A 13,098-nucleotide genomic window follows, 5' to 3' on the forward strand; every position below is an offset into this window, starting at 1 on the left:
AAACCCACCCCAAAATATCACGGCTGGAAGGTGCCTGCTTAAAGGGTGGGGTTAGCGGAAGGTTAACAGCCGCAGACTTTGGGCAGGGAGCCCCGGCGGGTCCTCGGCGGTGGCGGCACCCGTGTGCAACCGGCTCTTTAAACACCAGAAAACAAAAGGGGAGAAGAAACCGAGTTGTGAGGATTCCGCGGCAAGACTCGGCGACAGGCGCACACCCCCCCCACCCCCCCCCCCCCGCATCACGTGAAAAGCTGCCCCCCACAAGCGCAGATTTCCACGTCCACGCGCACGGGAGCGGTTTTTAGGCGGCTGCTCGCACCCACGGACGCGCGTGTGCGGGTGGACGGCGGGCGAGCCCGGGCGGGCAAGGCGGGAGGCGACGAGCCGGCCTCCCCCGCCGCCCCCGCGCACGCAGCCCTGCGCCCCAGCGCGACCCGACCGAGGCGGGAGGGAGCGCGGCGACCCGGCGGCCGCGGCGCGGAGCCCGCCCCGCCGCCCTCCGCCCGCCCGACGAGCGGCCGCCGCTGCCCCGGCCCGAAGCGGCCCCGGACGCCACCCACCTGGGCGCCCCGGCTGGCCGGCCCGCGCGGGCGCGGCGGGAAGGCGCCGGCAGCTCGGAGCGCTGCTGCCCCGCTCCGCGCGCAGGGATGCACAATCACCATGGGCGCAGCGCGGCGGGGCGGGACGCCTGAGGGGACGGTCCCAACCACCCCCCCTCCGCCCCCCGCGGACCCCACCCCCGGGCTCGCACCCGCTCAGCCCGACATCTCACCCGCCCCGGGCACCGCCGAGCGCGAGCCTGAGGGGACCCGCGGGGGTCCGCCGGCGCCCCCCGCCCCTCCGGCACCGGGCGCAGGAAGGGAAGCCGCCGGGGCGAAGCGGGCTGCGGGGAGACTCGCCCCTTCCTCCCCGCCGGCAGCGGTCGCTCGGCGGCGCGGTCCTAAAGGGGAGCGGGCGACGCGACGCGACGCTCGCCCCCCCCCCGCCCCGCGCGCTTCCCCTTCCCCCTCCTCGGTGTCCCTCCTCCCCGCGGCGGGGGTGAGGAGGCCGGCTGTTCCCTCCACCGAGACCCCCGCCCCCCGCGGCCGCCGCTCCCGCCACAGCGCGGCCTCCGCCGCCGCCACCCGCTCTCGCGCCCGCCGCCTGACTGAAGCGGCGACGGCGCGAAAGGCCGAGCGGGGCGGGCGCCCGCGGCGGGCGGGGGCGCGAGGCGGGGCGCCCGGCTCCCGGGGGGGGGGGGGGGGGGGCGGGCGCGGGGGAAGCGCGTGAGGGCGGCGGCGCGCTCCCGCCTGACGCCCCGCGCGCGCCGCCCGCGAGGACGAAGGCGGCGGGGGAGCGGCGGCCGAACCGAAGCGAAGCGACCGGCTGCGCGTGCCCCGCCGGGCCCCCGGCGCCGCGGGGCTGGGCAGCGGCACCGGGCGCACGCTGGGGCCGCCCCCGTCTGACGGCCGAGGCCTCCTGCCCTCCTCCACCTGCCCCCGCCGGGGGTCTGCTCCAGCCCCCCCCCCCCCGCCCCGCCGCCGCGGGCCCGAGGCGAGAGGCGGCTCCAGCCGCAGCACCGCGGCCCTGCCGTGCCCACCCGGCTTCGCCCGCGGCCCAGCCGGGCGCCGCGCAGCCCTGCCGGCCTGCGCCGGGGCGTGCGCCGCCCCCCCCCCCCGCCGCCCCTGGCTGCCCACCCGCGGGCGCGGCGTGCCCTGCTGCCACGCGTGACCGGCCACAGCGCAGCACAGGCAGCTGCGCCGTCAGGTAAAACGTGTGACGCCCGTCGCGCTCGCCGCCGCCGCTGCTGCTGTGGCGCGCAAAGCCAAGACCTTCGTCTTTCGTGTGACGGGCGGGCGTGTGAGGGGTCCCACGCGCCACCTGCCACGCACCGACGCATGTGGGACGTAGCCGGCGTGCGGCCTGGGCTGCATCGTCCCCCGCTGCTATCACTTCTCTAAAATAATACCTCGGCAACAAAGGGCCGTGACACATCCCGTGTATTAACCAACACGGGTTGTTTGTCAGTCTCTGGCACACCTCCTGCGTTCCCCCCTGTACCACACCCTGTTTATTTTATTCACTGTCTTGTATTGGGTGCCTGTTCCATGTTCACAGCACATTGCCCCCAAAACACATGACGGGCGCGCTTTGGACACCAAACACCCCACGCATCAGCGGTCCTTCCTCTTTCCCGTCTCCTGCGCTTCCATGAACGGTCAAACCGGCGCTTGCAACGCAGGACGACTTGCAAAGCGGCGCACGCTGAAAACCCCCCAGCTTCTGCCTTACTGCTGGCAATTGCCTTACTTGCTTCACTTGAGTGGTACAAACAAAACGCTGCCTGTACGGAACTGTCACATATCCGACAGTCGCGCTACAACCGACTGCCGAATCCAACGTGACGGTTAGCAGGATATTCTCAAGAATTCCTGGGTACGCACTGGTATCGATTGGTTTGACCTCTGCCGCAAGCGTAGCAAACCCACCCTATGGCCCCCCAGGCACCAAGGGGTACGTGTATGAACTGCACATATATGAATCATCATTCACATACGTGGCACAATGAGCTCCGTCCCGTCCATGGCCACGGGGTCACAGAGCAGTTGAGGTCGGGAGGCGCCTCTGGAGACTGCCTAGTCCAGCCCAACGTATGGTCAAATAGAGCAGGTTGCCCAGACTCGTCTCCAGGTGGGTTTTGAGTATCTCCGCAATCTCTCCGGGCAACCCATTACAGTGTTCGACCACCCTCATAGGAAAAAAAAAAATGTTTTCTTGTGTTTAAATGGATTTTCTTTGTATTTCCGTTTGTGCCTATCGACTAGACAAGACTGTGCACCGGGCATGACCGAGCAAAGCCTGCCTCCACCTCCTTCACTCCCTCTGACAGGTACTTACACCTGTTGATAAGAACTCCCTGAGCCTTCTCTTCTCCACACTGAACAAACCCAGCTCTCTCAGCTTTTCCTCACAGGAGAAGATGCTCCAAGTCCCTAACCACCTTGGCCATCCTTTGCTGGACTCAACCAGTATGTCCATGCCTCTCTCGTACTGGGGAGCCCAGAACTGGATGCAGCACTCCAGGTGTGGACTCACCAGGCTCCACCACACACACCAAACACACTCAACTCACTGCCCTGATTCTGTCCGGTGGGATTTCTCCTTCACCAACCTCCACAACCCCTAGATATGGCACACGCAGTCTGTGCCCTGGGGGAACAGCGTCTATGTTGCTCAACAATCTTGTGTTACACTCCCAACTTTGCAAAGACAAGGACGTACCCACTTGGGCTTGTCTGATACTCCCAAGCACCCATCCTATCACGAATGTAATGGGTTAAACCTGCTTTCTTCTGCTTCTTAAGCACATGGTGGTTCCATCCTAACCGTCTTAATTCTCCCACCCGAACGATGGACACTTTACATACCCCTTGCCTCCCTGGCGTAGTTCATCTACACACGACACACCCAGAACCGATTCAGGCAGGCTTTATCCAGCAGTTGCAGGATAAAGATGTGTCATCCGAACCTTTCACGCAGTACCCCCGGTATTTAACTGGCACGATGGAACAGATTTCCACAGTAGTAACTGATATATTACAAGACAGCATGCCCTAAAATATGCAACATTTATTCATTGATGCTGCAGAATGAGGTACCGTAGTATCACGTGCTCCACCTTTGGTATAGCTTCTGCAAAATTATAGCTGATAGTTAAAATACTCATAACGCAAACATCGTTGAGCATTTCTAAGACTGACTTTACTGAAGGGCATATACATTTGTCCATTTGGTTCTGCAAACATCCGGGTCCTACTCCCGGCACATCAGGTGTGACTCAGACAGCTCTTCTGAAAACTATTTGCTTCACCAGTATGCTATAGAAAAGGCTACCTCACAGATGATGTCAGTGGCCAAAACTCCCGTTTACCCAGATGTCATCGGATGCTCTCCTGCTGCTTAGGTTGCTCACCAAGACTCCTGGCTTCTCATTAGTCCAGGGCTGCAGGCCAGAGACCGCTTCTGGATTCCCGGCTCCCATCCACCTGACACTGTACGACAGTATAGTGAAAAAGACACTGTCACTCGCTTCTACACCGCTGAAAGTACAACTTGAGAGCGGGAGGCAATCATAGGCAAGTCCCAGCAGGGTAAATGAATAAATAAATAACACCAAAATGCCGGACAGTATTTTTGTTACTTTGATGGTAACAAAATAATACCTTCTTTGACAGAATGACTACATTCTACACCTTCTGGCATACAGTTCCCACTTCTGAAAGTTGTAATTTCAGGTTGTGAGGTGCTCTGCCTTGTTTACACAGGGAATTTACTAACAGAAAACTACTGAGGTAACACTACTTTGCTGAAGATGTGTGCGACCGCTGCACGTCATCTAGCATGCACCCGTATTTCAAGAAAGGATTCTTCTGGATTCATGTATGCTGTTTTTGAGATAGTATAAAGCATAGTATAAAGCAAAGAGGAGAGAAAATGTCCACATTAGGATTTATATAGGTATAACTAGAGTGATAAAATAATAGCAGATTTTTATTCTTTTCTATTTCCACAAGCAGCCAAGCGGTAAGGCAGGTGCCTCTATATCCCAAACACAGTTAGCAGTTTGTGGGAAGGAGAGAACTGCACAGCTGGGAAATTCTGTAATGTAGATTTTTGGCCACACAAATATGCGTTTGGTTGTAAGACATTGTGGTGGGTGGACCCTGGCTGGATGCCAGGTGCCCACCAAAGCCGCTCTATCACTCCCCTCCTCAGCTGGACAGGTCAGAGAAAATACAACAAAAGGCTCGTGGGACGGATAAGGGCAGGGAGATAACTCACCATTACCGTCACAGGCAAAACGGACTCGACTTGGGGAAATTAGTTTAATTTATTGCCAATCAAAATCAGAGTAGGATAATGAGAAATAAAACCAAATCTTAAAAACACTTTCCCCCCACCCCTCGATTCTTCCTGGGCTCAACTTCACTCCCAATTTTCTCTACCTCCTCCCCCTGAGAGGCACAAGGGGACAGGGAATGGGGGTTGCGGTCAGTTCATCACACATTGTTTCTGCCGCTCTTTCCTCCTCAGGCTCTTCCCCTGCTCCAGCGTGGGGTCCCTCCCACAGGAGACAGTTCTCCACGAACTTCTCCAACGTGGGTTCTTCCCACGGGCTGCAGTTCTTCATGAACTGCTCCAGCATGGGTCCTTTTCACAGGGTGCAGTCCTTCAGGAACAGACTGCTCCAGCGCGGGTCCCCCGTGGGGTCACAAGCCCTGCCAGCAAACCTGCTCCAGCATGGGCTCCTCTCTCCATGGGTACACAGCTCCTGCCAGGAGCCTGCTCCAGCGCGGGCTTCCCACAGGATCACAGCATCCTTCGGGCATCCCCCTGCTCTGGCATGGGGTCCTCCAGGGGCTGCAGGTGGGTATCTGCTCCACCGTGGACCTCCATGGGTGCAGGGGCACAGCCTGCCTCACCGTGGTCTTCACCAGGGGCTGCAGGAGAATCTCTGCTCCGGCGCCTGGAGCCTCTCCTCCCCTCCTTCTTCACTGACCTGGGTGTCTGCAGAGCTGTTTCTCTCACATATTCTCACTCCTCTCTTACCCGGCTGCTGTTGCAGAGTATTTTTTCCCCTTTCTTAAATATGTTATCACAGAGGCGCTACCACCGTCACTGATGGGCTCAGCTTTGGCCAGCGGCTGGCATTGGCTCTATCAGACATAGGAGAAACTTCTGGCAGCTTCTCACAGTAGCCACCCCTATAGCCCCCTGCTACCAAAACCTTGCCACACAAACCCAATACAGATGTCTGACAGAAAGTCATTATACAAGTACAGGAAAGACACTCAGCATGGTGACGGCAAGACATTTGATCTACATCTCAAGCCATTTGGGATATTTCAGCTGGGCCTTAAGATTATCAGTAAGAATTCATTCCACTACTCCCGTTTGCCCTCCTAGCTCTCTCGCATGCAAGTTGTAGCCTCGTACCCCTTTTATTACCGTTTGCGGAGCTGCTGGAGTTGTGGTGTGTTGAACCTGGGCACAAACAAGCTTTGAGTATTGAAGTGAGAGCAATGATGGGAGTCAGCTAAAAGAGCAGGCTGGATAACCTGGATCTCTACAACAATTTCCCATCATTGAGAAATGTAAATCAGTTTGGAGAGAGTCCTGAAAGTCTTTTGCTGTTTCTTAGAAAGGTGGAGCAGGAGAAGGGGTCTTTTTATTGCTCAGGACGTACCCACTGCTGCAGAAGCTTTTGACTTCTTTTTAAAGAGTTTTCACTGCAGCTGAGCTGGATGTAGATGTTATACTTCCCTAAAATTAGGCAAGACTTTTTTTTCTTTTTTTTTCTATTTTTTTTTTTGCCAGTGAAGGTGAGGTCTCTCCTGTCACCTATAAATCCATTCTCAGGACAAAATTCTCACTATTTGTTAGGAGGATATTGGCTACTGCCCTCAGCATTAATGGTCCAGAGTACCAAGTTTCACCCTTTAGGACAGAAATATAATTGTAGTATCAGCAAAGAACGCAACGCCTCTGACCACCGAACAGTCCTGGCACCTTTCTTTTGAGAATTTTCCCATGCACTCCGAAATGCATAATTTAAGGACTGGTCCAAAGCCTTAACGTATGCAAAATCTGATTTCACGGTTGATGCCATGAAACATCTTTTGTCACCGAGTTCACTAAAAATGCAAACTGGCCGTTTAGTCCTGAAGCCAAAGTCTGCAGGACATTATTCCGTCATCCACATCAGAAGGTTTCATATGCTGCCTCTGGTTGGGTATATGAGCTTGTGATGGAAAAACGGTGGAAAGTCCAGCCTGCCAATGTTGCTAAGCTTAATTATTTATACCTTTTTGCTTAAGCCTGCGCGCTGCCTGCGTCTGCAGTAGCTACTCGTTTGGTCAGCTAAGTCTCATAGCAATGCTTCTGCTTCCTACTTGGATGATGGAATAATAAATCAAAAATGTAAGGCAAGGTAAACGCCCTTGTTCACAGATGAATGCTTAGGTTCACATGTGAACAGAGATTGTCCCACGGAGGCAAACAATTTCTGGATTGCGTTTCAATGAAAAAACGGCCGTATCATTCTCGTTTCACCCTATGTAAAATGAGGACTATGCAAAATCATCTTTAATTTCACGCAACCTCCGTTCCTCGTTGGTTCTGACTGCTACACTAATGCCTGTTCTGAACGAAATACCGTAAGATCGCAGAAAATGGAGAAACGGCTGCCAGCACAAGGGGCTCCCAGCGAAGGGGCTCAGCAGCCGAGTTCCAGGTTTCACTGACTCAACCCCAGAAGTATTTCGGCCCGGCACCATGCACATCCCCAACCCCGTCAGCCAGCTACTCCAGGCTCGCCTCTCGCAGACTGTAACGGCGCCGGCGCCATACGTCCTCCCTCCAGAACGCTGCACCCGAGCTCGCACGCGGGCCCCTCACCCCGAGCCCACCACTGCCTTCGAATAAACCCCCTCCGCTGCCCCCCACGCAAGGGCTTCCCACTGCCAGCTGCCCAAAAACACGCGTGGGAGCGTTGGACGGGGTTTATTCCCGCGCCCGGCCCCTCAGCCGCCCCGCCCGGCCCCCTTCGGGGGCCGGGCGGGGCGGCTGAGGGGCCGGGCGCGGGAGGGCGCAGCCCCGGCCTCGCCCCCGCAGCCCGCCCTCACACGAGGCGCGGGCACAGGCAGCCCGGCAGCCCGCCGGGGGAGGCGCGCATGCGCATCCGCGCCTGGGCGCGGGCGCGTGGATGCGCGTGGCCGCGCGCAGCTGCGGGCGGGGCGGGGAGGGGGTTGCGGGCAGCGCGCGCGCGGCCTGGCGGGGCCGTGGTGAGGCGGCGGCGCGCGCCCAGCGGCAGCCGGCTGGAACCGGCGGCGGCAGCGGCGCGGTCTCTGCCGTCAGGACGGCTGCTCGCGCCGCGCCGCTCCGCTCCCCTCCGCCATCCCGCCCGCGGCAGCGCCGACCGGGCGGGGACAGTGCCCCGGGGCGGGGGACCCGGGATGGCGGGCGGGAGGGAGCGGGAGGCGGAGGGGGGGTGTAGCTCGGTCCGGGTCGGTTGGCACCCGCGGACGGAGAGCGGCCCTGCTGTGGTCAGGGCCTGGCGGAGGGGCGGTGGGGGGGGCACGGCCGTCCCTTTCCTGTGGCGGGCGGTGGGAGGGGAGCGAGCGGGCTGTGAGGGCGGAAGGTAGTTCGTTGGGTGGGAATGGTGGGACAAGATGGAAAAAGAGGGGCCTGCGGGATAGGCGGGGTGGGACCCCCCGTTCCCAGCGTTTGAAACGAGGCCTGCAAAGGCTGGGCACGATCCTGAGAGAAGGAAGGGTCTGGCAGGGCCGTGGCAGGGCTTTCCCCGCCAGGCAGCAAGCGTTTGGGGACATCGGGGAGGAGAGCGCATCTCTCGGAATACGTAACTGTGGGGAAGGTCAGAGGCTTCTGCTGTCCTTATTCTGGGCACAGTTTGAGAACCGAGAGACACAAAGAAGCTCAGGCGGGCAGTCACAAACAAAGGGATGGGTGAAGAGCAGCTGGTAGGCTTCAGAGGCTGGTATGTAACCAGCAGCTCCCAGTTCCAGGAGATGGGAGCACGTTTCTCCCAGCTAAGTCGCGGGGAAATGGGGAACAGCACTGAGGAGCTGGGCAAAAGGGAAGATGTGCTTATGATGGAAGTAATTTGGAAGGAAAACGCTGCTTTCGCTCTGTATCTCCCTTCTGCCTCTCCTTTTCGCCTGCCTGGCCCCTTCTCTTCTCCAGCTGTTTTTCTCACCCTGCGTTCTTCCTTTACCATCTTGAGAAGGTTCCTTTCTCTTTTCTGTCCCCCTGCTTTTCTTGGTTTCCTGTTCCTTTCCCCCTCTTCTTGACTCCTGCTCTGCCCTTTTCTGTCTCTTTCCCCATTGTCTGTTGATGAATGCTGCTGCCGTGATGACTTAGGATTTCAGTGCCTGTTGGGAAGGATCTGATGCAACCATAGGGTGGCTATATCTTGCAGGCGCTTCGCTGCGTTAAGATTGATGAACATCTGCCCTGCGAGCTGAAGAGCTTCAGACAGCAGGTTAAACATCCCCGAGTTTCTCTCAGTCGTGTTGGTGTTATCTCCTGTGCCCGGCAATTCTCTGCCCAGAGCTGATGAGACGATGTTGCAGGGAATCTGCTTTTTAAGACCTCTCAGTCGTGGGGAGCGGTTTCTTCGTCTCTGATGTTCCCTCTGGCCACCAGCAAGCGTGGTTCTACACCCAGCGCCCGCTCGCCTGCCTTAAACTGATGGAGGAGATGAAGGGGTGGGCGCCTGCACCCCAAATTTTGGGTCTCCCCTCGCAGGCTCCGTCGCCATTACGGGAGCGGTGCTGCGGTGCGAGGGGGCCCTTCCCCTTCCCTCCTCCTGCGGCCAGGTGCTAAGGGAGGAGGGGGATGGAGGTGCCTTGCAGGGAGGCCAGAACTAGGTCAGCGTAGCTGGAAAGCGCAGCTGGTGCAGTGCGATGGCGGGGGGAGAGCGGAGAGCCAGCGACTGCCGGAGGGGAGCCGTGCTGGATGGAGCGGGGAGGGGGGGGAGTCTCTCTTGAGAAGTTGCACTGCAGCTGATAGCATGGCTGCCAGTGCACCCCCCTGCTCCCCATCTTCTCCCAGCCCCTCACCCCCTGCACCCGCCGCCCGCTGAGCCCCTGTGCTGCCGCCCGGCCTGCCCTGCCCGCCCTGGGCCCCGGGCGCGGGGAGCGCGGTGCTGGCATGGCAGAGCGCGGTGCTGGCATGGCGTGGTGCTGGCATGGCGTTTGGCCATCGGAGAACGGGCAGGAGGAGGTCCGCAAAAGAGGGAGAGGAAGGGAGGGTGGAAGATGATGCTGGAGAGGTGGGTTGAGAGAAAGATGTTAATAATGGGGAAGGGAGGCTGGGTGGAAAAGGAGAGAAATCTGGGCAACGAGTGAGGAACAGATGGAGAAATATGTATTAAAGAAGAGGAAGAAGAGAAGCACGCGAGGCAACAAAGAGTGACAACGGGTGTTGCAGCACTTGCAGCTGGCGCAGCGGGGAGGAGGTCATCTGCATTCCTCACCGTGCCCAGGCAAAAGGACACATCCCCCTCGCCAAAACCCGCAGGGCAACGAGGCGGCTGCAGCCGGGCGCTGCGGACGCGCCCGCCGTCACCGGCAGCCCCGGCGGGGCGGGGGCGCCTCTCCGCTGCCCGCGGGCCGTGCTGCCGGCGCGGGGCGCGGAACGCCCGGTTGGGGAGGTCGGCGGGGCGGCGCGCTGGACCCGCGGAGCGCCTCTGCGCCTCCGCCATTGCCGCCTCTCAGGGCTCCGACTGCCGGAGCCGCGCTGCTTTGGGGCTGCTGTACAGCCCCAGCCTCGCTTTCTCCCCCTCGGACTTGCACCCCCCCCCCGCCGCTCCCCTTCCCCACGGCTTTTCCCCTTCCCCACGGCTTTTCCATCTTCCCTCCCCGCCGCTCCCCGCGCCGCTGGGAGCGGTGCCGCCCGCAGAAACGCACGTTCCCCCGCCCCAGCCCTGCCCTCCCCTTCCCCGTTCCCCCCCCCCAGCCCCGCTGCAGCCGCCCTGCCCTGCCGCCGGCAGCCTGTCTCCTCCCCCGTGCCCCCCCTTCCCCGCAGCGCTCCCAGCCCTCGCTGCAGTGCAATCCATCACTCCCGGCCGAGGTCCTCAGGCCAGGGGAGGGGGGAACCGGGCTCTCCGGGAGGCTGGGGGTGGGCAGGGAGCGCAACCCTCTCCTCCTTTGCCACAGAGTGAGAAAAGCTGGCAGAATACAGCCCTTTCTGGAATTGGAACCTCCCGTCTGCTTCCAGCTATTTTATTTATTCGTTTACTTATTTAGTCTCTTTGTTTTCAAAGGAAGAAAAAAAAAAAAAATTGTTTCTGCCAACATTCCAGTGAAGGTGACTGAAAGGAAACCAGGGAGACAGAGAGAAAGCCAGAGTCAGAAAAGCTTGTGCAGGGAGAGAAACCGGGAGAAAGAGCACTTGGGGGGGGGGGGGGGGGGAAGGAAAGAAGGAAAGAAAAAGAAAGGAAGAATGAAAGAAAGAAAGAAAAGAAAGAGAAAGAAAAAGAAAGACAGACATACACAGAACAGGCGAGAAATAGAGGAAGAAGTACTGAAATAGAGGGAGAAAAAAGCTTAGACGCAGGAAAAAGAAAACATAGCAAAAACCCCAAGAATTAAATCAGAGAGAAACCCAAGATGGCAGGCATGGCAAGAGAACTCACAGAGGATACAATAAATAGCCAAAGGAGCCTTGCTAAAGAGGCTGGGTTGATACGATGAAATAACATTCAGATATTTTAACCAGCAAACCCAGCGTGCTTTGATTTGAATGCAAATATTCTATACAGCTGCATGCAAATGAAATTCCAGTGTGTTTTTATTCTAAGAACAATTACAAATGAGGAAATAATGGGTGAGTGGTTGAAGTCTTTTTTTCATCCAAAGATATGTATCAGGGCAGCTGCGCTGATGGACAGAGGCAAGAAATTATTAGAATAATATCGAATTAGGTTTTTCAGCTACCGGTGTGGTTGCCCCTTTACAGGCATCTTGTAATGGCATTGTTTATGTTGGTGCAGAATGGTCTACGTTTGGTGCTGTTTTCATCTCTTTAAAAGCAAGCGGAGCTAAATCACTGCAGGCCCTTTACATGTACACATACCACATTAGGACAGATTTTCATTAACCTCCCTTGCCTTGGTTTCAGTCCTGCCATCGAGCCCGAACAGCGACTGTACGTGGGGAAGGTCAGAGGAAAATTCAAGTGATCTGGATGAAGTCAGCTGTACCAACAGGAGAGACTGATTTATGCCAATGCAGTTGTAGTAATGCCTAAAATCTTTGTTTGTTCAAATTCCTCTAACGTCAACTGTAGAATGAAACATAAAGGAGTATTTAAAAGATAAGTCAGCCTTTACAGTCCCTGTGAAGGTATAGGAAATGGAGGGATAAAAACCCAAAAGGTGGTGCTTCCTAATTTTCCCCACTATATGGACTCTTGCCCATTTGTATGCTAACAAGTAGCACCATTTGCATTTCTTCTGCTCAGCGCAACTGCTGTTCTCCTTTCTTACATCCTTTCAGAAGCAGGGTAAGTGCTGCCAGTGCTGATGCTGAGAAGGACTTCAACAGTTTGCATATTTTGGATGTGGCCAGTTTTAAAAAAGACTTTGATGATAGATCTTTTCCTAAATTTTACAGAATTTAAAGCAAACTGCTTTTAAAGTGGCTAGTTTTGCCCCCTTCCCTGATTATGTTTAAAAGTTTATAGGGTATCCTATCTTATAACGTAATGTAACGTAACATAGTATAATATAATACAATATAGTGCAATATAATGCAATATAATATAATATAATATAATGTAATGTAAAGTAATATTATATAATTTATATATACATTGTAGGCAAAACTACCAAGACCTGCTCCACCTTGGAGGACTACTAAAAGACAATGAAATGACCTCAAGTGGGAGAGATACTGTATGGTTTGGAAAGTTCAGCCGTGACGTGATCTCTGCTGGACCAGCTCTGGTGAACCTCTGCATTGGCGTCAGACACCCCTCTGCTTCCCAGCAGTGACTTCTTTAGTCAGCTCCGGTTACTGCTCTGGTGCACGATCGCTGCGCTGCGACAGGAGGATTAATCCTGCTGACTTTGCTCCAGGATTTGTGATGTTATCCACCCAAGGGTGCTGAGGGAACTGGCGGAAGAGCTTGCCAAGCCGCTCTCCATCATTTATCAACAGTCCTGGTCAACGGGGGAGGTCCCAGATGACTGGAGGCTTGCCAACGTGACGCCCATCTACAAGAAGGGTCGGAAGGAGGATCCGGGGAACTACAGGCCTGTCAGCCTGACCTCGGTGCCGGGGAAGGTTATGGAGAGGCTCATCTTGAGGGCGCTCACGGGACACGTGCAGGTTACCCAAGGGATCAGGCCAAGCCAGCACGGGTTCATGAAAGGCAGGTCCTGCTTGACCAACCTGATCTCCTTCTATGACCAGGTGACCCGCCTAGTGGATGAGGGGAAGGCTGTTGATGTTGTCTACCTGGACTTCAGCAAAGCCTTTGACACTGTTCCCCACAGTATTCTCCTAGAGAAGCTGGCGGCCTGTGGTTTAGACA

Source organism: Gavia stellata, chromosome 4 (assembly GCF_030936135.1).
Source record: "Gavia stellata isolate bGavSte3 chromosome 4, bGavSte3.hap2, whole genome shotgun sequence".
In the NCBI taxonomy this organism is placed as follows: Eukaryota; Metazoa; Chordata; class Aves; order Gaviiformes; family Gaviidae; genus Gavia; species Gavia stellata.